Source organism: Ctenopharyngodon idella, chromosome 5 (genome assembly GCF_019924925.1).
Source record: "Ctenopharyngodon idella isolate HZGC_01 chromosome 5, HZGC01, whole genome shotgun sequence".
Lineage (NCBI taxonomy): Eukaryota > Metazoa > Chordata > Actinopteri > Cypriniformes > Xenocyprididae > Ctenopharyngodon > Ctenopharyngodon idella.
The window spans coordinates 6,888,610-6,911,059 of record NC_067224.1 but is presented as its reverse complement, the minus strand read 5'-3'; the positions used below and the strand labels follow the sequence as shown (position 1 = coordinate 6,911,059).

Below are 22,450 nucleotides of genomic sequence, written 5' to 3'. Positions count from 1 at the left end.
TTCTTCAACATTGCTTACTTGTACTTAACTCCTTGTACATTGTCCACTTTTTAGTGATTTCTCTTATAAAAAAAATAAAAAAAAATCTGTTCTTCATGTTTGCAGTAGTCTTGCAGTGATCTCGCCTGGGGCTCAACAAAACCTGTGCTCTTACCTCTGCCATATACTCGAAATCAATAACAGAGACGCTGAGCAAAAGTCATTGATTTCCATTAGACTCATACTTCCATGATATATTTCTTATGATAAGTGGTTTTTATGATATTGAATGTGTCAATGAATCATATGATTTCTACTTACTCGTAAAGAAATGTACTGTGGTGGCACACAGTGAAGGTTTCAAATGGTAATGCCATGATACTTTGATATATATATATATATATATATATATATATATATATATATATATATATAAAATGGTACTGAATGGTAAGCCATACTGAGCTCTTGATGAACCATGGTAATTTACATGATACATGTCCAAAAAAACATAGTAATATCATATGCATAAATGTGTGTAATTGTACTGTAAATGTCACATTCTCTGTAAAGAAGAAGAAAAAAAAACACTTCATGCTCTCATATTTATTCTTATATTTTCATTTGCTTAAAATATCTGAATTGTCTTTGTAATTGACTCTCATGGCAACAGCATGAAAGCAACAGCTGTTATTTGTGCGATTTTCTAAAAACGTGCTTGTAAGTTCCACAGATACTTTTGACACCATGCTAATAGCATGTGAAGTTAAAGTGAAGGGCTAGTCTGAACGAAGAACAAGTAATGGAATAGAATGAATAATTCAGCTCCATCCAACACATTTCATGTTTTTTTCCCTCCCTTTTATGACATCTCAGAAGGCAGAGGAGAATGAGGATGAGGAGGAGGCGCTTGGGATATTGGAGTGGGATAATTATGGCGCAGCAATACAATTGTGGTGGCTAATGAAGGCGCTAAGCTGATGTACAGCACAGCAGGTTATTGTCACTCTATGGACCATTCCTGTAGCACAGAGGCCTGGAGTTATGAGGAATTATGAGAGAAGCTGGATAGGAGGCATAAGAGAAACTTAAATCACTCTCAAGGCTCCTTGTGGCAATTTAACAATCTGCCCACATCCTGTAGTAATTTTGCCGTGCTTGTTCAGGCCTTTTGATATCTCATGGCTCATTAGCTCAGTGGGTTTCAGTAAGTTTATAACTATTTTTATTACACTCTTCTCATAAAAAAAAAAAAAAAAAAAAATGAGGCATGTGAGACATTTTTTTTCTGGATATGAAGACTAAGTAACACAAGCAACAATAGCTCCCACTATCATTGCTGGAAATAAAGTAATCATTCATGTCAACAAATCTAAACAAGAACAAAAACCTTACACTGTGTGTAAAAATATACTGTATATAAAAATGTCTTTGCTGCAATAGTCTATACCAGCTCAAATGACCAGTTTAAACCATCTTATTACACGGCTTTCTGGAATTCGTGGTTCTGATTGGTCGGTCATGTCATTCTGTGGTTAAATATAATTGTATAATGGCCCTAAACTATATAATTGACTGTTGCCCCTGACAACCAGTCTGCTACGGGATGCTACTTTCTTACATTTTATAAGATAAAACCAAACCAAGTCGATATTTTTCCAACTCAAGTCCAAATTTAATTTACTTATTAGGCAAGTACTTTAGTAGTATAATAATTAGAATATTGTACATTCAGTCAATATTGTCTACAGGAAGTCATGACAACTGCAAGTTAAGACATTTTTTTTTTTTTTTTTTTTTTTTTTACATTTAAACTGGTCCATTTGGACACTGTATTATGTTTTGTTTTATTTCTATGTATATGTGTCATATATATGAAACATAAATACAGAGGTGAATGATGGTTTGGAAAAAAAAAATTACAAATTAAAAAAAAAAAAAAAATTATATATTATAAGAAATTGCCAATTTTTAATTTATTTTTATTTAAACATATTAAACTCCCCCTTGTAGTCAATAATTTTATCCCTTAAAACTAATCTTTGATCGCCAAAATTACATATTTTAAAAAAAAAATTCTGTGAAAAAAATTCTTAATGCCTTAAAATAGCTTGAATGTAACTCTACATCCTTAACTCGTTTAATGTACAAGGATCTATGAATATGATAATTAGCCCCGCCTCCACTCACTCGAGCCCAGACGAGATCCACTCGGTCAACTTACTGCACAATGGTATCGCTTTTTATAACGTCGGACACAACTGTAATTAATATGATTAGCGTTTTGCTTGACTATGTTATCAAACAGCTAATAATGTGTTGCTAATGTTACACAAGCCATGTTCACGTTCACGAGTCAGACAGCTGCCTTCTAACAATCAGTATCTTTAGAAATGCTTTGAACAACTCAGAATGTCAGTGGAGAAAGGCATATAGTTCATCATAACATCACTTGATTTTCACCACAGGGGGACTTTAGTTTATTTAATTATATTTATTTGTTTGCAACAGAAAAGCTTTTTTTAATTTTCACCATAGTACCAATAACTATTAAGTTTTATTTAATTAGCTCAGTATATAATAGTAACTGCAAGTTGTTGCCATAGTGCCAATATGCAAATCTCATCCACCAGAGTCTGTGGAAAATAGCCTTTGAAACATTTAGCATTTTCACACATTTACAGTGTTCAAATAGCCATATGTCCAGTGTCAAAAGTCTAACCCCTAGAATCATGCCCATGGTTTCACTTGAGCCTTGTGCATCATTAATTCAGAGGTAAGCTGAGCCACCCTGGAGATATGTGAATGGCTGCTTCACTAGCAGTAATTAAAGTCTAGGATGGGCTGAGCAGCAGTCAATGCCCTCGGGCTTATTCTGTGTGACTCCCATTTCAGTCTCCCGCCCCCTGCCTCCCTCACACACACTTCCAGAAGCTTTCTTATTTTGATTGTTGCATTTCCCCTCTACGCTGGAACGCAAGATACTCTGAGTGATAACTCTATTCCCAGCCAGTACACACATTTTCCTGATTTTAAATGCTGCATCCACAGTTAATAGTCATGACTTTAAAGTGTTGTGTGATTTTAAGAGGATAGTTCATCCCACAATTATTTACTCTACTCATTCCAAACCTGTATGACTTTCTTCCGTTAAACAGGAAATGGGACATTTTGAGAAATATCCTGGCCATTCTCTTTAATACAATGAAAAAGGACTGGGGATGTCAAGTTGCAAAATGCAATAAAAACACTTAAATAGTATCGTAGAAGTGGCACAAACAACCCAAGTGATATATTTAAAGTGTTCTGAAGCCATAGTGTAGTTTTATGTGAGGAACAGACTCAAATTAAGTTGTTATAATTTAAGAGTCTTGACATCCACTTTTCTTGATGCATTCATGAGAAAAGTATTAGATTTGATTAGATTACAAGTATTAGGGTGCGTTCACACTTCGGTTCGGTTCGTTTGGTCCGGACCAAAAAAAAAAAAAAAAAAAAAAAAATAGTCCCGGTCCGATTAGTGTTCAGATTGTAAATTTTATCACCGAACCAAAAGATACCAAACCTAAAGGCATAGGGATACGTTCACAACCTGATTGGTCGGATTTTGTATTGCTTATTCAGAGACGGAACTTACCGAACATCCAAAACAATGCCGTGTGCTGAGGTAAATGCGCTTGTTAGGGTCCCATCTTTCTGTTTTTGTTTCGTTTACATGTCTTTGATCCGTGTTGCGTTCATATATCAATCGAACCGCACCAGAGTTCGTTTGAAAGCAGACCGAGACCCAACTTTTCAGCGGTCTTGGTCCGCTTATTTGGTGCGCACTAGGGTTCGGTTGGCAGCGTTCACACATGTTCAAATGTACCGCACTAACAGAGCAATCGCACCAGGGTTCGTTTTAATCGAACCAAACATGACAAGTGTGAACAAACCCTTAGATTTGTAAATTAATCGTTCTTTCGAGTCAAATCTTTTATGTGTAAATCTGTTGCATGAAGAAAAAAAGAAAAAAAAGTGAAAGGTAGGCTAATTTTCTTTTGAAAGAAAAAATCTGCAAGGACACATTATTGATCAAATTGATCAAAAGTGACAGTAAAGACTAATAATGTTACAAAAGATTTTTATTTCACATAACTGCTGTTCTTTTTAACTTTCTATTCATTAAAGAATCCTGAAAAAAAAAAAAAAAAAAGACAAATGCAGCCTTGCTGAACATAAGAGACTTCTGTTAAAACCATTTTTAAAAAAACCTTATCGTAGTTTAGATTATTCAAAAGTTCTCCTTTTTGTGTTCCACAAAATAATTAGACAGGTTTGGAATGACATGAGGATAAGTAAATGCTAGGGCTGGGCGATTTTTCCGATTTTTTCGATTAATTTGAATTTAATGTTTTGCCTCGATTTTATTATTTTTTTAAATCGAGAAATCGCGATTTTGAATAAAAATGTTAGCAAGCGTTACATTTAGACATGTTGACAATACAGCAATGATAACCGTTAGGAGAAGAAAATGATGCGACCTCATGATGGCGCTGGCGCGCCTGATTAACTGCTCTCATGTGACGCTCTATGAACATAGAACACATCACTATTCTTAAGCGGCTGTTCATTCAGAAATGCATTATTGCGTTATAAAAATGAGACGCAGGCAGTGGAATGAGAAAACAGGGCAAAGATATTAAACGCGAGTTAAGCTTTTTTTTTTTTTTTTTTTAACTTGACCGCCGTGTTTTTAGAATGCTGTTTCATGGGTGAGACACTGCAAAAGACGCGAGACACAAGTGCAACACCTAAACATGTCCGCCAAACATTAAAAAAAATGGACAAATAGCGCAATGGAATAAAAAACCTGTAAACCTGTTTGATATTTCATGTTTGCATGATGGTGACAGGCTGAAAGCTGCTGTTGTTTTCTGTTTTTACAAAGCATTTGCTGTTAATAATAGCCTATTACTGGTGTTATTTATTGCTATTACTTTTTGGCTAAGAAATATTTAGCATTTTCTTATTTTATATTATTTCTGTGTATAAAAGATGTTTTTAAGATAAGATTGTACAACATTTGCCTTCATATTTCAGGTATATTTTCTGCAAAGATATTTAACAAATTATTTTACATTTACACCATGTTGATCACTTCATGTGTGGTGCACTTGGAATGGAACTTTTTTAACCAGATTGTTAATAAAGAGAATGTTACTTAAATCGTATTGTAGTAAGTTTTTAAGTTGACTAGTTAAACAGTTAAATAAATAAATAAATAAATAAATAAATAAATAAAAATCGAAATCATGAATCGGTCAATCGTTCTGAAAAAATCGAGATTTTATTATTTCTTTTTTTTGCCATATCGCCCAGCCCTAGTAAATGCTGACAGAATTTACACTTTTGGGTGAACTATCCCTTTAAGCATGGATAGAAGCGAGTGTCTCTCTTTTGTTGCCTGTTCATTTCCCCTGCTGCTCGCTTGAAACCGAATATGAAGAAGCAATGATGAAGCGCAAATGGCTTCAGAAATGTGGCTATGCATGTTCATTCTCTGAATATTTCAAAAGTTTCAATATATTGTCTCCAGAGACGCATTAAAGCAAAATCAAAGGAATACATTAATTGCTGAGCTTGAGAAAATGCACAGTAAGATGTTGAGCTATCACAGTCTTGTGATGGAAATATGCAGGTTAAAGATTAACGTATCATTCTGTGGGGAGGAAATCTTGCAAAAGCTAACTAGTTTTGGCTGATGTGTTTTCTCTACTACATTTATCATCACTGATATGGCTTGTATTGGGCAGACAGCTCTAAATGGTTCTTTCTGCATGTGGAAAATAAATTTCCCCTATGTGGAAAACAACCATTTTAATGCTTTCCAAGTGAGAGCTTGGCTCATTATCCTTTTTCCCCTCCAAAGGAGGAAGATGGGCAGTTTTCTCCCTTAGCTTTGATTGATCTGTGTCTGGCGCACTGATGTGCTTACATCGGAGATCCTGAAGTGAGGACATCATCTAAACATTTTAAATTCCGTATGGCACTCCAGCACTTCCACAGCCTCAGGAGGGGTGTCTGGTGCCAGTTATAAGATGATGTCATACTATGAGTCCAAAGCACTAAAGCTCTGCTTTGCTTTTCCCTACGGTTCCCCTCTGATCTCATCCTGCAGAGGACTGGATACCCTTTCATTTTTAAACCAAATACAATTCCATTGCTTTAACATTCTGCCTTTAAAATACGAGAAATAAATGCGTATGTGGATGTAAGAGATTACCTCTATTAATGTGGATGCAAAAATGTGTATTTTGACGTACTACAGTATAGAATACAGGTCAACTTATAATTTACAATGAAATCTGTAAATTCACAGAATTCCCTGTGACTCTACATTTGATGGCACTTTAAATATTTCTTATTTTGTTATTAGCTATGTATGTTAGGGTTTTATTATGAAAGCTTGTTTCCGCCACTGAATAAAAAAGGTAATTGCGACTTTTTATCTTACAATTCTGACTTTTTTTCATCAGAAATATGATATAAACTCACAATTGCAAGTTATAAAGTCAGAATTGTAAGATATAAACACAATTCTGAGGAAAAAAAAAACTCAGAATTGTGGGTTTATATCTACATCCTCAGAATTGGACTTTATAACTTGCAATTGCAAGTTTATATCTCACAATTCTAAGTAAAAAATTCAGAATTGTGAGATATAAACTTGCAATTGAGAGAAAAAAGATGTAAACTCACAATTGTGAGAAAAATAGTAAGAACTGTGAGAAAGAAACCTGCACTCCCGTGGGACCCAACGCAACAGAGTGCGACACGGGACAAGATTTGATGGGCGCGCGTGGGCGCAGGCGGTGAGACATTACTCGTGTGCGGGTTGCGGGAGAATCAAATGATTCACGGGACTCCCGCAAAATAGAAATACCTAAACATAAAATATCTAAAAACTAATAAATTGTTATTCATATATTGCAAAAAAGCAACAAGAACAACTAATATAAAATAAAAACGATTTACAGTCGCAAGCATATGCGAGATTCCATTTATAACACGTGTTTACAGTGTTGAGCAGCGTAGACAATCATAGACATATCTGTTGATTTCTGAGACGCAATGGAGACGCAACATGTTAGAATCCTCTCACCACTCAGTTTTTATGCAGTACTGAAATTTGCACGCTCACAAATCTTATTATTATAACACACGAAGTGTAAACATAATGAAAGATTCACTGTTCATATGTTCATTGTGTTATAACAGAGCTTTGTGAGATCGCGATGAAGTGAGATGTCAGCTTTTTAGTCATAAAGGGAGCGCTCTTTGCGCGCATTCTGACATACCATGCAGCAGCTTGCTTTTCGGTTAAAACTAACTGCGGTTTGTGAATGTTGATGCTTTAATAACAAATATTTTATCGGAAGCGTTTATGCTGGGATGTTGGGGCGACACATAACTTAATATTTCATGGATGTACGGACAAAAATCTATATAAGCTACTTTTACGTGGGATTTTGCGGGCGGGAGCGGGACAAAACATGAATGTTGCATGAGCGGGCGGGAGCGTTACAGAATCCTGCGGGAGCGGGCGGGCGTGGGACTGAAAAATCCATCCCGTGCAGGTCTCTACTGTGAGATTAAAAAGTTGCAATCATCTTTACCAATTGGTTAGGGTTATATCATCATTGCAATTGTTTTCTTCCATGGCGGAAACAAACTTCCATATTTTATATACATCTTATGTTTTTTTTTTTTTGTTTTTTTTTTTTTAAATATTTAATGTTTATTGCTTTATTTTAGTTTTGTGATGAAATTTACATTGTGGGTGTCTATATCACCACCTGCATAGTGGTAAAGTATAAAGATAAGCATAAAGATAGGTTTACATTATGGGCTATTAGTTAAAGTGTAACTTTGCAGATTTTCAGCACACTTTGTATTGTTACAGTGTTGGTAGTATATAAGTATACTTATACTTAGCTCCAGGGCTTGCGAAAACTACACGTTATACTTCCGCATTTTTGTATCCCCAGACAGTCGGATCGACAGAGTATTATTAACAGAACAGTTACTGTAAGGGTAGGTGTATCACTGAAAATTGTATTGTACTATGTCTACTGTTTAAACAGCATTGTGGTAAAAATGGAACACTATGGCAACAGCTTTCTTACGTGATGGCATTTTGCTTCAGGGGGTTGGACAGAACTGACAGAACGGCAGTTTCTTTCAGTTTTCCTCCCCGTTTGGCCTAAAACACTGTGTTCGTGGTCATCCAGTTTGAAATGTTACTACAAACACAGAGGTTTTTCAGATATTCCATCGCAGCGTTCACTCCATATTCTGAAACTGAAACTAACTCACTCCCACTAAATTTTTACTCTTTGAATTCTTGCACCCGGGAACAATACAAGTCAACACCATTATGACTAAAAGTTTGCTTAAGTATTTCCTACTAAAGGAAGGTGGTATTTGACTCTGGTAAGCGTATCCATAGCAGACTGGTGAAAGTGGCCTTGATCGACAACATTCCCAGTGCCTTTTGGATGTTGAAGTTTGATGTTTTCCTACCTATTTGGCAAAAGGGAAGACAACAGCCTTTTTTCTCTGTTTTCTCTAGTCAGTTAGCACGATTTCAAACATTTTTCACCTTTCTGCTTTATAAGCTTTTAAAAAAAAAGAAAATATAAGAGCCACTCATGATCCTAGGACTTATAATAAAATGACAGAATGTTGCTGTTCAGTTGATTGGGTGTACTGGATGGTTTCTAGGGTGTTGCTAGGTGGTTGCTAGGGTGTTTTAGATGGTTGCTTACTGTGAAGTCTCTGTTCTTGTCTCTATGATCCCTGCTTCAATGTAAGTAAATTCCCCCGCCTCCTGTTTTATTGTCTGCCAAGTGAAATTCTAAAGCCTGGTTGCTCAAAAACAGCACACCTCTTCTCAACAAGCTGTGTGATTTGAGGTATTGTTCATGCCTGTAACACAAACTATCCTGGATGAGTTACAGATCCAAGCTTAATATTTAAGTTAGGGTTTTTGAAAAACTCCCAAGTATGTGCAATAGTAGTAGTGAGGCTTGTCTGAGATATGAAGGGGTGATCTTTATTTGTGAGTAAGGTGTGACCTTTTAACTGGTCATCTTAGTTACCTTGACCTTTTCACGTGGAAGGGTATAAAACCAGCCGTACTATGTGCTGCTGAAGTTTTGCAAAAAGCACTCCATCACCAAGAGGGGAGGAGCCCTTGCTTCCATGCTTTTTGACCTTTTTAGGCTGATAACAACTTGCTGCCCCAGTACAAATTGAAATAATTTATGGTTTGTGATGCCTGACGGCCTTTGTCTACCACTTTAGCCTTCCTACCTGATTGGAAAAGAGACTCTTCACATTTATCTTCCGTCTGCCATCTGCCAGACCTTTATAGACTGAGCAACTGATGCAGGACACTCAAGCGTTTCCTTTAACTCATATTGTGTCTGCTGCTAAATTAGGTGCTTCTAAAGCTTATTTAGAGATGACAAATATGCCCGATTTTCTCTATCTCAGAAATCAATTGAGAGACTAAGCTTTGGTAATAATTTAAGTTTAATTTAACTTCCATGTTCGTGAACCCTCGGCTGATGTATCATTTTGTTTCATAGAAATGAGTCTGGCAGAGATAAAGCCTTTTTTTTTTTTTTTTTTTTTTTTACTGCTGAGGGATAGTTAATTAGCATTGGAAAAAGAAACCCATCAGGTTAAAATTTGATGCCCAAACAGATATGTTGTGTTTCACTGGAAGTCAGAAATCTTTTCTGTTTTCAGATCATGTTACAATCACTATAATTGTGAGTTTCCAAGTTGTAAACCCCTTCATGTCTTTGTTGAACTCGTAATTACATGTTGGCAGTTTAATGAAAGCCCCGACTTCCTCTCACTTGTTATGGCATCATAAAAAGAACCAAAATGACAGTGGCCTCTGCAGTTAAAGGTAGTCAGGTGACTCTACACATACTTGTGTAATGAAGGGCTGACAGCGTGAGGATCCATTTGCAGTTTCTTTATTGTAACAACAAAGCACAAGGCAGACAAGGGCAAGACAGTAGCGGAAACAGGGACAGGCTTGGGTCGAGACAGGCGGCAGACAAACAGGGTCTCACAACAGGCAGAGTTCAGGGCAGGCGGCAGACAAACGTAATCCAGGAAACAGGCCGTATTCGTGACAGAGCCCCCCCCCCTGCGAGCGGCTCCAGACGCGAGGAGGCGGGCGCCGAGGTCTACCACGTGGACGAGGGGCCGGTCTCTCCGGATGCATCCGATGGAACTCTTCTAAGAGAGATGGGTCCAGGATATCATCCCTGTTGACCCAAGATCGCTCCTCCGGGCCGTACCCCTCCCAATCCACCAGATATTGTAGCCTTCCACCCCGGCGCCTGGAATCGAGCAATTCTCGAACCTTATAGGCCTCCTCGCCTTCGATGATCAGGGGTGGGGGGTTGCGGGTCTCAGCTCCCACTGGCTCCTCTCTCGGGCCCCCGGAGGATTTCAGCAAGGATACATGGAAGGTGGGAGAAATACGATAATTAGCAGGCAAATCGAGTCGAAATGATACAGAAGTGATTTGTTTAAGAATTTGAAAAGGCCCTACAAACCTGGGACTGAGCTTGCGGCATGGAAGTCGGAAGCGAAGATCCTTGGTGGACAGCCAGACCCACTGTCCCACATAGTAGTGAGGATTGGGACGTCGATGCCGGTTTGCCTGAGTCTCCTGTCGCCTCACAGCGCGCTGGAGATGGTGGTGAGCCAGATCCCAGGTTTCCTCGCTACGACGCATCCACTCTGTGACTGAGGGTAAGTCAGATGGTTGCCCTGACCAGGGAAAGAGGGGTGGTTGGAAGCCCAACACGCATTGGAAGGGCGTGATTCCGGTGGCAGGTTTCCGTAAGGAATTTTGAGCATACTCCGCCCACATTAAATATCGGCTCCAGTCAGCCTGGTTCTGATGGCAGTAGGTGCGGAGGAACCGTGTCAGCTCTTGATTCAAACGTTCAGTCTGGCCGTTGGATTCGGGGTGGTACCTAGAGGTGAGGCTGATGTTAACATTGAGCTGCTTGAAGAAGGCGGCCCAGACACGAGAGGTGAACTGAGGACCCCTGTCCGACACTATGTCCTCTGGCAGGCCGTAGAAACGAAAGACCGAGTTACACAGGAGTTCAGCGGTCTCTAGAGCTGTGGGTAGTTTGGGTAGTGGCAGTAAGCGGCATGCTTTGGAGAAGCGATCAATGACCATGAGAATTGTGGTGTGACCCTGGGATTCGGGGAGATCGGTGACAAAGTCGATTGCGATGTGGGACCAAGGACGTTGGGGAATGGGAAGAGGTTGAAGCAGACCGGCAGGAACCTGACGTGAGGTTTTGGTGGTTTGACAGGCGATACAGTTGTTGATGAATTTGGTGACATCCGCGAGCATGGTCTCCCACCAGAACTGCTTTTGAAGGAGTTGCAGCGTAGCTGTGATGCCTGGGTGGCCAGAACTCGGGAAATCATGGACTTGGTGGAGTAGTTTGTCCCTGAGCTGGATGGGGACGAATGTGCGGTTTGGAGGGCATGCTACTGGGGGTGCGGTTTGCTCGTTGAGCTGTGAAATCTCCGTCATGACATCCCACTGTACTGGAGCGAGTAACAAGGTTTCAGGCAGAATGTTCTCAGTACCCTCACTACGTCCTGTCTTCTCCGCTTGCCTTGATAGTGCGTCCGCCTTGACATTCTTTGAGCCGGGTCTGTAAGTAACAGTGAAGTGGAAACGCGTGAAGAACATTGCCCATCTTGCCTGTCGTGGATTTAAGCGTTTGGCTGAGCGCAGGTACTCCAAGTTTTTGTGGTCAGTAAGAATAGTGAACGGGTGTCTTGCCCCCTCCAACCAATGGCGCCACTCCTCCAGCGCCGCCTTCATCGCGAGTAATTCTCGGTTGCCCACATCGTAGTTACGTTCTGCTGCTGACAGTTTGCGAGAGTAGAAGGCACAGGGGAACATCTTGGCCGGATTACCTTGCTTTTGAGAAAGGATTGCACCAATGCCAGTACTGGAAGCGTCCACCTCCACGATAAAGGGAAGCTCGGGGTCTGGGTGACGTAGGATGGGTGCTGACGTAAAACGTTCCTTCAATTCCTGGAACGCACTTACTGCTTCGGGTGACCAGACGAGTCGTGAAGATTGGCGTTTAGTCATGGATGTTAGGGGAGCGGCAACCCCACTGAAGTTTCTGATGAACCGCCTGTAGAAATTGGCAAACCCCAGGAATCGCTGTAGCTCCTTCAAGGTGCGTGGTTGCGGCCATTCTAACACCGCCTTTACCTTGCTGTCGTCCATTGCCACTCCATCTCGGCTGATGACGTAGCCCAAGAAGGATGTTGAGGTGCGGTGGAATTCGCACTTTTCAGCCTTGGCGTAAAGTTTGTGTTGTATTAGGCGTTGCAGCACAGCTCGAACGTGTTGAATGTGTTCGTCGTAGGAGTTGGAATAAATGAGAATATCATCTATGTACACGATGACCCAGCGGTTGAGCATATCTCGGAAAACATCATTGATGAAGGATTGAAAGACTGAAGGACTGTTGGACAGGCCGAAGGGCATGACAAGGGTCTCGTAGTGGCCAGTGGCAGTGGAGAAAGCGGTCTTCCATTCATCGTCCTCCCTGATGCGAATTAAATTGTATGCGCAGCGTAGATCCAGCTTGGTGAAGTATTTGGCTTGACGTAGTTGTTCGAGGGCTGCAGGGACCAATGGTAGCGGATATCGGAACTTCACAGTGATGTCATTCAGGCCGCGATAGTCAATGCAGGGCCGTAGGCCGCCGTCTTTCTTCTTGACAAAGAAGAACCCGGATGAAGCTGGTGATGTTGATGGCCGAATGAATCCCTTAGCCAGCTCCTCCTCGATGTACGATCTCATGGCTGCATCCTCGGGCTGTGGCAAAGGGAATATCCTGCCCTTAGGCGGAGTGGTACCGGGTAATAGTTCAATTGCACAGTCACTGGGGCGATGAGGTGGTAGTTCCGTGGATTTGGACTTACTGAAAGCGATGGTCAGATCTGTGTATTCGGCTGGTATAGCAGGTTCGAGGTCGGTTGGGGTCTCGTCGACGGAGATGGTATGGAGGGGTAATGGCGTGACGGAACTCAGGCAGCGATGATGACAGGCGGGGTCCCACTGGACGATCTGACCCTCCTTCCAGGATATGTGCGGATTGTGTGTTCGAAGCCAAGGTAACCCGACGATGATGGGATTGTTAGGTGAATGGATGACGTAAAACTGAATTTGTTCATGGTGCAGCGCCCCGACTTGTAGACCCAGCGCTGAGGTAATGTGCGCCACTCTTCCTCCTCCTATAGGTTTCCCATCTAGCGCCTCCACTGTTAACGAAGATTTGCAGTTGGTTAGTTGTATGTTGTGTTGACGGATGAATGTGTCTGACATGAAATTGCCTGCTGCACCAGAGTCCAGAAGAGCATAGGTAGATATGGTTTGAACGTCACTGGTTAGTTGGATGGGGATTTTAAAGCAGTTGGGCAAATAGTCAACATGCTGTGCTGAACTCACCGCTTTGGGATTAGAAGCATTGGGTCGAATGGGGCAGTTGAGCTTGATGTGACCTGCCTGGCCACAGTATAGGCATAAGTGCAGCTGGCGCCTTCTCTCTCGTTCTTCTGGAAGAAGGGGAGTATATCCGAGTTGCATGGGTTCAGGAACAGCAGAGACTGGCGTGAGGTGGCGAACGGGTCGTCGGCCTCGGAGGAGGTTGTCGATGTGAATGGCCAACTCAATGAATGCGTTCAGCGATCTCCCCTCGTCACGGCAAGCGAGCTCGGCCTGAAGCTCCAGAGACAAGCCCTTGCGAAACAGTAATTTCAGTGTGTCCTCCACCCAGTTAGTTTGTGCGGCCAATGTGCGAAATTGCAATGCAAATTCGGCGGCGGTAGATTTACCTTGATTTAATGAAAGCAGCTGATCGCCGACGCTCTTGCCGCCATCTGGGTGTTCGAACACCTCCTTGAAGCTTTGCAGAAAGGCCGTAAACGTGGGGAACACAGAGCTATCTTCTCTCCATACCGCTGTGGCCCAGTCAAGTGCTTTGCCCGTGAGCAGGGAGCATACAAACGATATCCGGCTGGTGTCATTGGGATACAACGAGGGCTGCTGGTTTATAAACAAGGAACATTGAAGGAGAAAGCCCCTGCACTTGGCTGGACTGCCGTCGAATTTCTCAGGTAGAGCGAGGCGTGGATTTACAGCGGGTGGAGAAGTGAACGCTTGACTGACATTGATAGCGGAAGGCGACGTGATGGCCTCAGGAGAGGGAAGCCGCAGGCTCTGCAGGGTTTTCACCAGCTCCTCGGTGAGTGACGTAAGACGAGTCAGCTGGTGCTGGTGCGCGGCAAGCTGAGAGGCCTGTGCTGAGAGTTCGGTGGAGATTTGCAGGAGAACTGCTGGATCGTTTGATGGCGAAGTCTTCTGTAATGAAGGGCTGACAGCTGAGGATCCATTTGCAGTTTCTTTATTGTAACAACAAAGCACAAGGCAGACAAGGGCAAGACAGTAGCGGAAACAGGGACAGGCTTGGGTCGAGACAGGCGGCAGACAAACAGGGTCTCACAACAGGCAGAGTTCAGGGCAGGCGGCAGACAAACGTAATCCAGGAAACAGGCAGGGTTCAAGGCAGGCGGCAGAGGTTCACAGATGATAAACAGTCCAATCGATAGCAAGGTAACAGTCCACAAGAAAACGCTCAGTAGTGATCACCGGGGCAAATCAAGACTTCGCAGTGTATGGATGCGTGTGTGTGTCTTAAATAGTGTGGGTGTGATGCAATGCAGGTGTGTGCAATCAGTCCCAGGAATGAGGGCCTATGGGTAACGTAGTCCAGAAGGAAGTAACTCAGAACTCAGGTGATGGCTCCCTCCGGCGGCCAGGAGGAAGAGCCGTGGGAGCCGTATTCGTGACAACTTGCATGCAGTATGTCATTTTATTATAGTTATTGTTACCTAGTGGGCTTTTTTTTTTTTTGTAAACATTATGCAAGAGTACATAGTGTGAATAATAGTGGTTAAATATTTTGCTGCCAATAACAACAAAGCCACATATGGGTTCCTTTAGCTGTTATGAATGTTGCCATAGAAATTGTTAATGTCTGACATTAATAGCTCAGAGCACCTATACTCTTGTAATAACAACACAATGAAAAACATAGCATCATTAGCTCTGTTAGTCAGCTGCCTTGCTGTCTACTGTCTAAAAAGTCAGCTGAACCTGTGACTGATGTGGGAAGCTCTAGGCTGCAACTCTGCACACTCTGCATTCTGGAATAGCTAATTCATTCCAATGGAGGTTGATGTTAGCATGTTGCTAATGATACTCAAACAAATATTAAGTAGTCAATATCCAGTTAGATTGAACTATTTTATAAATGTTATTTGTTGAATAAAGTGTTTATTTCTAATTGATAAAAAATATTAGCCCAGTTTCAAAACCTAGTGATCTGAATAGGCAGCCTGTTTATATGTAGGTATTTGTTCGAAAAATTTACTGGTACTTTTTTGTATGTTTGGGTAGATGCTGAAACATACAGTATGGATATACTGACAGCATCTGAAACGTAAGCAGTATTATGTATTTAGAGCTATATAAATGTAAAATATGTCTGAATCCTTAATATCATGTTACATTTTTACTGTTTTGTAGATATATTATAGTATAGATATATCCTTGAACCTTATACCCAGATCAAATCCCTTTTCAACAGTATAAAAATATATATATATATATATATATATATATATTTCTTATTATCAGGGTTGGGGGTAATGCATTACAAGTAATGTGAGTTACGTAATCAGATTATTTTTTTAAGTAACTAGTAAAGTAACACATTACTTTTAAATTTACAACAAAATATCTAAGTTACTTTTTCAAATAATTATTGCAAGTTTCCCATTTATTGACTGACATCTCTCCTGTCCCCGTACTAAGAGAAATGGGGAATAAGTGCAGAGGTGTTGTGTACGGTATTCCTCAAAATGAATAAACACAGTAAAATGCAACCTCAGGATATTACGCAAACCTGCAATAATTAAATATTTTAAATTACACAAACATACTTCTTTTTAACAATGTCATTAATCTCACTTTATTAAGCAATGTCTTTGCTACTTGTTAGAGTTGCGCCCTCTACTGTACAGGAGTGAATTTGCATCTCCTTCAGCCTGAGGCTAATTCATTTCACTTTTGATGGAAAGGGCCTTTAAATTTGCCAAAAATAGAACTTTTGGGTTTTTTGTTATCAAAAAAGAAACAAGCAAGCCCAGCCCAGATGAGAAAAAGTAATGCAAAAGTAATGCAACATATTACTTTCCATAACATATTACTTTCCATAAAAAGTAATATGTTGCATTTTTTTTTTTTTTTTAGGGAGTAACGTAATATATGTGTCTGGCTTCCGGAGTCATTCGCTTCCAGTTATTTTTAGCTGTACAAAACGGCTTGTTATACTGTTTGATATTGCAAACTGGTATTTCTTACCATATTATTTTAATATATTGTCTTAATTATAAACACACTCGTTTGTAGCGCAAAGAGTTTTACAGTTTCCTGCACTGATATTCTTCTCGTTATTTTGCTATAGTGGCTAATAAATCAGAAGTCTCACACATCCACAGAAAACACCTTACTTCCGTGTTGAAAAATAAGGTAGATGTATACAGTACAGACAAGTTTTATCACAATAGTTTATTTTAAAAAAATGGTGGAAGCATTACTAAAGGAGTCAAAACAACTATGTGTTGCATTTGAAGTGCTCACTGGTGGTATACAATAATTTTGTGCACATATCTCATTCAAACACATACATCACCCAAAACGTGGCATGTCACCATTGGTGACAGTCTGTATTTAATATCACTGACATAAAACCATTGTTGTAACACTTCTTACGGCAGTAAATTTTTCATTTTTTTGGGATTTCATTGTTACAGCTTCTACTGATTTTATAAGGTCATGTTCTACACAACACAATCATGTGGATTCTGAAAATTTGGACTACAGAGAAAGTATAAAATGGATTATGTTTATGATAAATTACTATATTTTAACATTTTAAAGTGTTGTCTTGTTTAAAGTTCTGAACCAGGTCACATAGGACAGAATGAAATGTTATAATTTCATGTTTAATTAAATGTGTTACTTGTTGATTCTTTGTAATTGTGAAATTTACTAGCAATTTCTGGGTGAATAAACCACATTTTCAGTGTAAAATGCTAGGTTATAAAACCAAGATATTGTCTTATATGTGTCAGCACGACAGTGTTGACACACAAATGGATCAGTCAGCAGATTACAAGCTTAATAAACATCAACACCACCCTGGATTAACTCATAATCTGAGAGCCAAGTGGGATAAACAATTGTGATTGATTGGCTTCACCTATGACCGCAAGCAATATTAACTGACATCTGCAACATCATCAAATCACAGTGTGAATATACCTGTATTGATTTTGCATCATATATGTCACATGTGACCCATAATATTTCTAACATTATGCCCTTTTCTCTCTCTCTTTTTCTTCTATGCTTTCCCTCTGGCTAACCACCTATAAAGGTAAGTCAAATCTAATGATATTTTCCTTGTGCGACGTGTTGGAAGGGTAAAGATGTTAAACTAAGGTCAGCGGTTATATGTTTCACACATTTACGGTGCTACTGTATCGCTGTCTTGAAAGTTTAGTGGCTCTCTGAGTGATTAGTGGAGTTTGGAGCTGATTGCTGATGGAAATGAAGCTGCCCAGAGCGCAGGGCTGACCTTGGCACGGGCTTAGAAACAAGTTTAAGGGAAATTTAGACACGCAGCCATCAGAGAGGAAATGCATATTTAGAGCTGACCATCTGGAAAATTGTTCAAGCTTTGCTGGTTTATTGCATTACCTTTCAGTTTGTGCAGCTGAGTAAAGAACATTAAAACACTTTCAAATCGGTCTCACATTTTTATGAAAGAGGATTTCAGAGATGTGTTCTGCCTCTGTAAATGTTAAGTATAAACCTTTATACTTCTTAAGTGAGTGTGATCCAGCATCTTTAGAGAGTGTTTTTAGTTGAAATAAGGTTTGATATGCTCAATAAAAGTGCAAATGTATGCAGCTTGAATGAGTTTTGCAAAAACCTTTTGGTTTGATTAACACTGTCTGTGTTCTCAATGGATTCTAGCATACTACTGACTGCATACTACGCAGTATACATTGAAAACTAAGACCCACTTTGTCTATTACTATGTAATTAATATGTAATAACTTAAAAAAATCATTTGCTACAATGTACTTATTGTGTAAATACATGTTTTTACATTGTACTTGCTGCATACTATTATTATAATTATTTATTATTTTCAAAAATATTATGTGAACATTTCTATTATACCAGACAATAGACAAACATTGAGATAAACATGGGTGAATTCCAGTCGGAAGTGAGCTTATGCCCTAGTCACTCCGAAGGGCATAGAGAAGGGCCGTTGAAGTGGGGACTTTGGAGGGAGAAGAGCACTTGCGTGTCATACATAATGTAGCTGTTCGGTACACACTTGATAAAGGGAACAATGAAAGACAACAGCATCCATTAGTAGCACTGCTCACCACTACCTAACGTATCTACTATTAAACGTATTCCTTACCTATGAAACCTGTTTTAATTTAAAATGAAATGTATGACGTAAATGTGTGTAAAAATCACAAACAAAACAAGTTGAATTATTCCGGTTAAACGTTAACATGAACTTTCCCGCCATCTTGCTTTAAAATAAATCGTGAGGATTCGCCACCCTGGTTCACATGACCATGAGCGATAAAATTACTTCTTTGAAGTTACCATTGCATCATGTACCCTTCGCTAACGGACTTGTGGAAGGGCCCTTCGTGAAGGCATTCAGGTGTTCACTTTCATTTGGAACGCCCCTACATATGGCGTCCCCTTCCTGAAGTGCCCTTCAGGTGCACAAAAACGCAGTTTGAAATTCGCCCATTCAGACAGCAGTATGACATATTGATGTCACATAAGTAAGAGATAATCCACGGCTAGCTGTGCATTAAACGATTAATTCTGCATTCAAATGCACAGTTAGCCATGGATTATCCCACTCATACCATGGTCATTTGCCAGCGTTGAAAACTTAAAGCTGTTATTGATGTTTGCAGCACAATATTTGACCGGAAGGGTAAAATTGACGGTTATTTTCATCAGTTATGCTGGTTAGATCACAGAGATATAAAGTAGTACGTACGATTACATTTATTTCAATGAATGAATTATAGCAGTTATTTGAATTAATTATCAGGAGAGAGATGAGAGATGCATACCTGTTCAGCGTCTCTCTCTCTCTATTAACAGCCACGGGGCAGCACTGACAACAAGTTTCTGTGCTCCTGAATGTTTCTGTGTGCACAGCGCAATCTCTGATCTCTGTGTGCGAGTGACGTGTATGTGCGCTTCAATGAAAACAATGCATTAATATAGATTAAACTGACTTGGAACTACCTGTGCATTAAATGGTTTTACTGCACACCTTCCAGCCAATCAGAATCGAGTATTCAGACAGACCATGGTATAATATCTTTATACATGCAGAATTAACAGACTGTGTACAGTATGTGCCATAAACTTCAGATACAGTGAGCATTATGGTAGCGTACTAACCCGAACATAATCATAATTTCACGTAACATGCTTGATTTTACTGTTCTTTCTAGCAGTGTGACTTTTGATAAAGAATATCACTTTTTAAAAGTCATGTTCTCTTGACCTTGTTGGTGGCCCTGCTTTTCCCTGAAGATTTTTTTTAGTTTAGTTTAGTTTAGTTTAGTAAAGTAACCTTTTATTGTCCCCCTTGGGGCAATTTCTGAATCATGGAAGTTTACCACCACATACAAGACAGATACAAAAACACTAATAATACGTTAAAATACAATTAAAATTATACAAATAAAAACAACCTTTTCCCATTTAAATTGAGCAAATTCATAGCACATGGTACAAATGAAAATTTGAATCTATTTGACTTAGCTAAGGGGACCCTATACAAAGATCCTGAACGGGGGGTCTAAAATGCATTTTGCCCTCTCTCTTACCTTTAAGATAACACTGATGCTTCAGAGCAGTATTAAAGCTTTCCCACAGAGATGCTAATGTATGTGTAATTTAAAAGCCAGAAATATAGATTAAATTGACCCACAATCATTTTCTGTTATTTCAGATTTATTCTTACCATCTATGAGTGTCGAGCTTTCACAGTTGGGTTGCATGTAGACTTGCCATAATTTTCATTATTCCAAGAGCGAGTGCTCTAACACTGAGAGAGATTACCCGGCCTAGAGGGGGAAATTCAAGGTTAAAGAGGAGGCTTATAAAGATGAAGCTAGCTGCAATATGGCTTGTGTGCACTTTACAAATTACTAGGTTTTGGACACTGCTGGCTGTTGAGAGTTATTGTGAGCAGGATTTTACTCTTGGAAATGAATTGCCTTATCTCAACTTCAGGGCAAAGAAAACAACACTTTAACTGCTGTTGAATCAAAGTGTAAAGTACCACTATAAATGATAGAAGTAAATATGAACACTGTTATAATATACTAAATTTTTCAATGTTTCATCAAGTGGATCTTATTCAGACCAACACACTCTCACAAATCATAGCTATTTTATGTTTTTTTTTTTTTTTGCGAATTGGTGGCAAGTTCATATGAATTTGTATGATCTGCTTAGGCCCTGCTGATGGATAGGTTTAGGGATGGACCTTCATATTTAATTTTTTTTTACCTCAATATGGACCTTAGTGTTTATGTTTCCATATGAATCACATCGAACAAAAACATACAAAATCACCACCTCATAAAATAGTTGTTTTTTCGAGATCGGGTTGATCAGGCACAATGTAACACATTGTGTAGATTAATGTCCTTAAAGGGTTAGTTCACCCAAAAATGAAATTTCTCTCATTAATTACTCACCCTCATGTTGTCCCACACCTGTAAGACGTTTGTTCATCTTCTGAACACAAATTAAGATATATTTGATGAAATGCGAGTTTTTTTTTTTTTTTTTTTTTACCCATAGAAAGCAACATAATTACCATCATTCAAGGTCCAGAAAAGTTGTAAAAACATTGTTAAAATAGTAAACGTGTCTACAGTGATTTAACCTTATATTGTTAAGTGACGAGAATACTTTGTGCACAAAAACAAAACAAAAATAGTGACTTTATTCAACATTATATTCTCTCCCCTGTCTTTCTGCTACACTGTTTACGTCCAGCTCTTCCAGGTTCTACGTCAGAATGCCGACTCAGTATTTTTTAATCAGTTTTATGATCTCTTTATGAACTTTTTGAGTGTCAGTTGCGTAGCTGTCAATGGAGGGACAGAAAGCTCTCAGATTTCATCAAAAAGCTCTTCATTTGTGTTCTGAAGATGAACGAACACTTTACGGGCTTGGAACAACATGAGGGTGAGTAAATGATGACAGAATTTTCATTATTGGGTGAACTATCCCATTAAAGGTGCAATATGTAGGATTTTCTGTCCGCTAGAGGTTGCTAGAGGCCTATTCAAAACAAAGGCGTAGCTTGATGACGCCAAGTTTGAGCACGGAATCTTGGGACATGTGGTCTTCACCTCACATCTGGTGGAAAAGAATCGGGATAGGACTTGGGAAAAAATCATGTTCATGGATGCGATTATTAATGTTTTTGTAGTATGAAGCAGAGCAGGACCGAGTGTTGTGTGAGCTGAACGAGGCCGCTGGAGCGATTGCAACACGCCTAGCGAGCAGCGGAACTTTTATTATATCACAGTCGCCGACGTTGCTTCCACTTTTCCGGTCGTGAGTATGAGTTAACGCATCTCTGTTTATCATATTAGATACATTTGAGTGTGTTGAAAATGATGTTATAACGTTACTCTGTGCGTTCGCTCAGTGGCTGCGGTGAGACACTTGTTGCACACTTCAGTAATCTAGATCGATTTTAGAATATCATATTAATAAATGCTGGATGGGCTGTGTTGATAAATGGCATGCAATTAATTTTAAAACGTATTGTATGATAAAGCTGCATCTGATTATGCTATGTTAGCTACTTCACAAAAGTAGTGTTTTTCTCTGAGGCATTGGTAAAGCATGGTACTCGCTAAAAATCAAGAAAATTAGATTTAAGCAATAAGACTAAACGTGTTGAGCTATATAACAATAATTAGTTTTCTGTCTATAGATATATCAAAACAGTTGTTCCCCTGTCTATTAAAACATGTAATATATTAAAGCGTCTTCGGTGTTTCCATGGTTTCTACAAAATAAAACCGGAAACCGAGGGTAACGCAGGTATGACGCAATTGACAGGCGACTCCTCACACGTCCCGGAGCCTTGGTTAAAATTGCAATTTTCTCACGATTTACAAATAGTTG

At 39.5% G+C, this 22,450-nt stretch overlaps 1 protein-coding gene across 1 annotated transcript in view; it reads left to right on the top strand.

The window, feature by feature from the left end:
- tmem132e (transmembrane protein 132E) overlaps nt 1-22,450 on the top strand; it is a 366,256-nt gene that overhangs the window by 60,981 nt on the left and 282,825 nt on the right. The window lies entirely within an intron of this gene.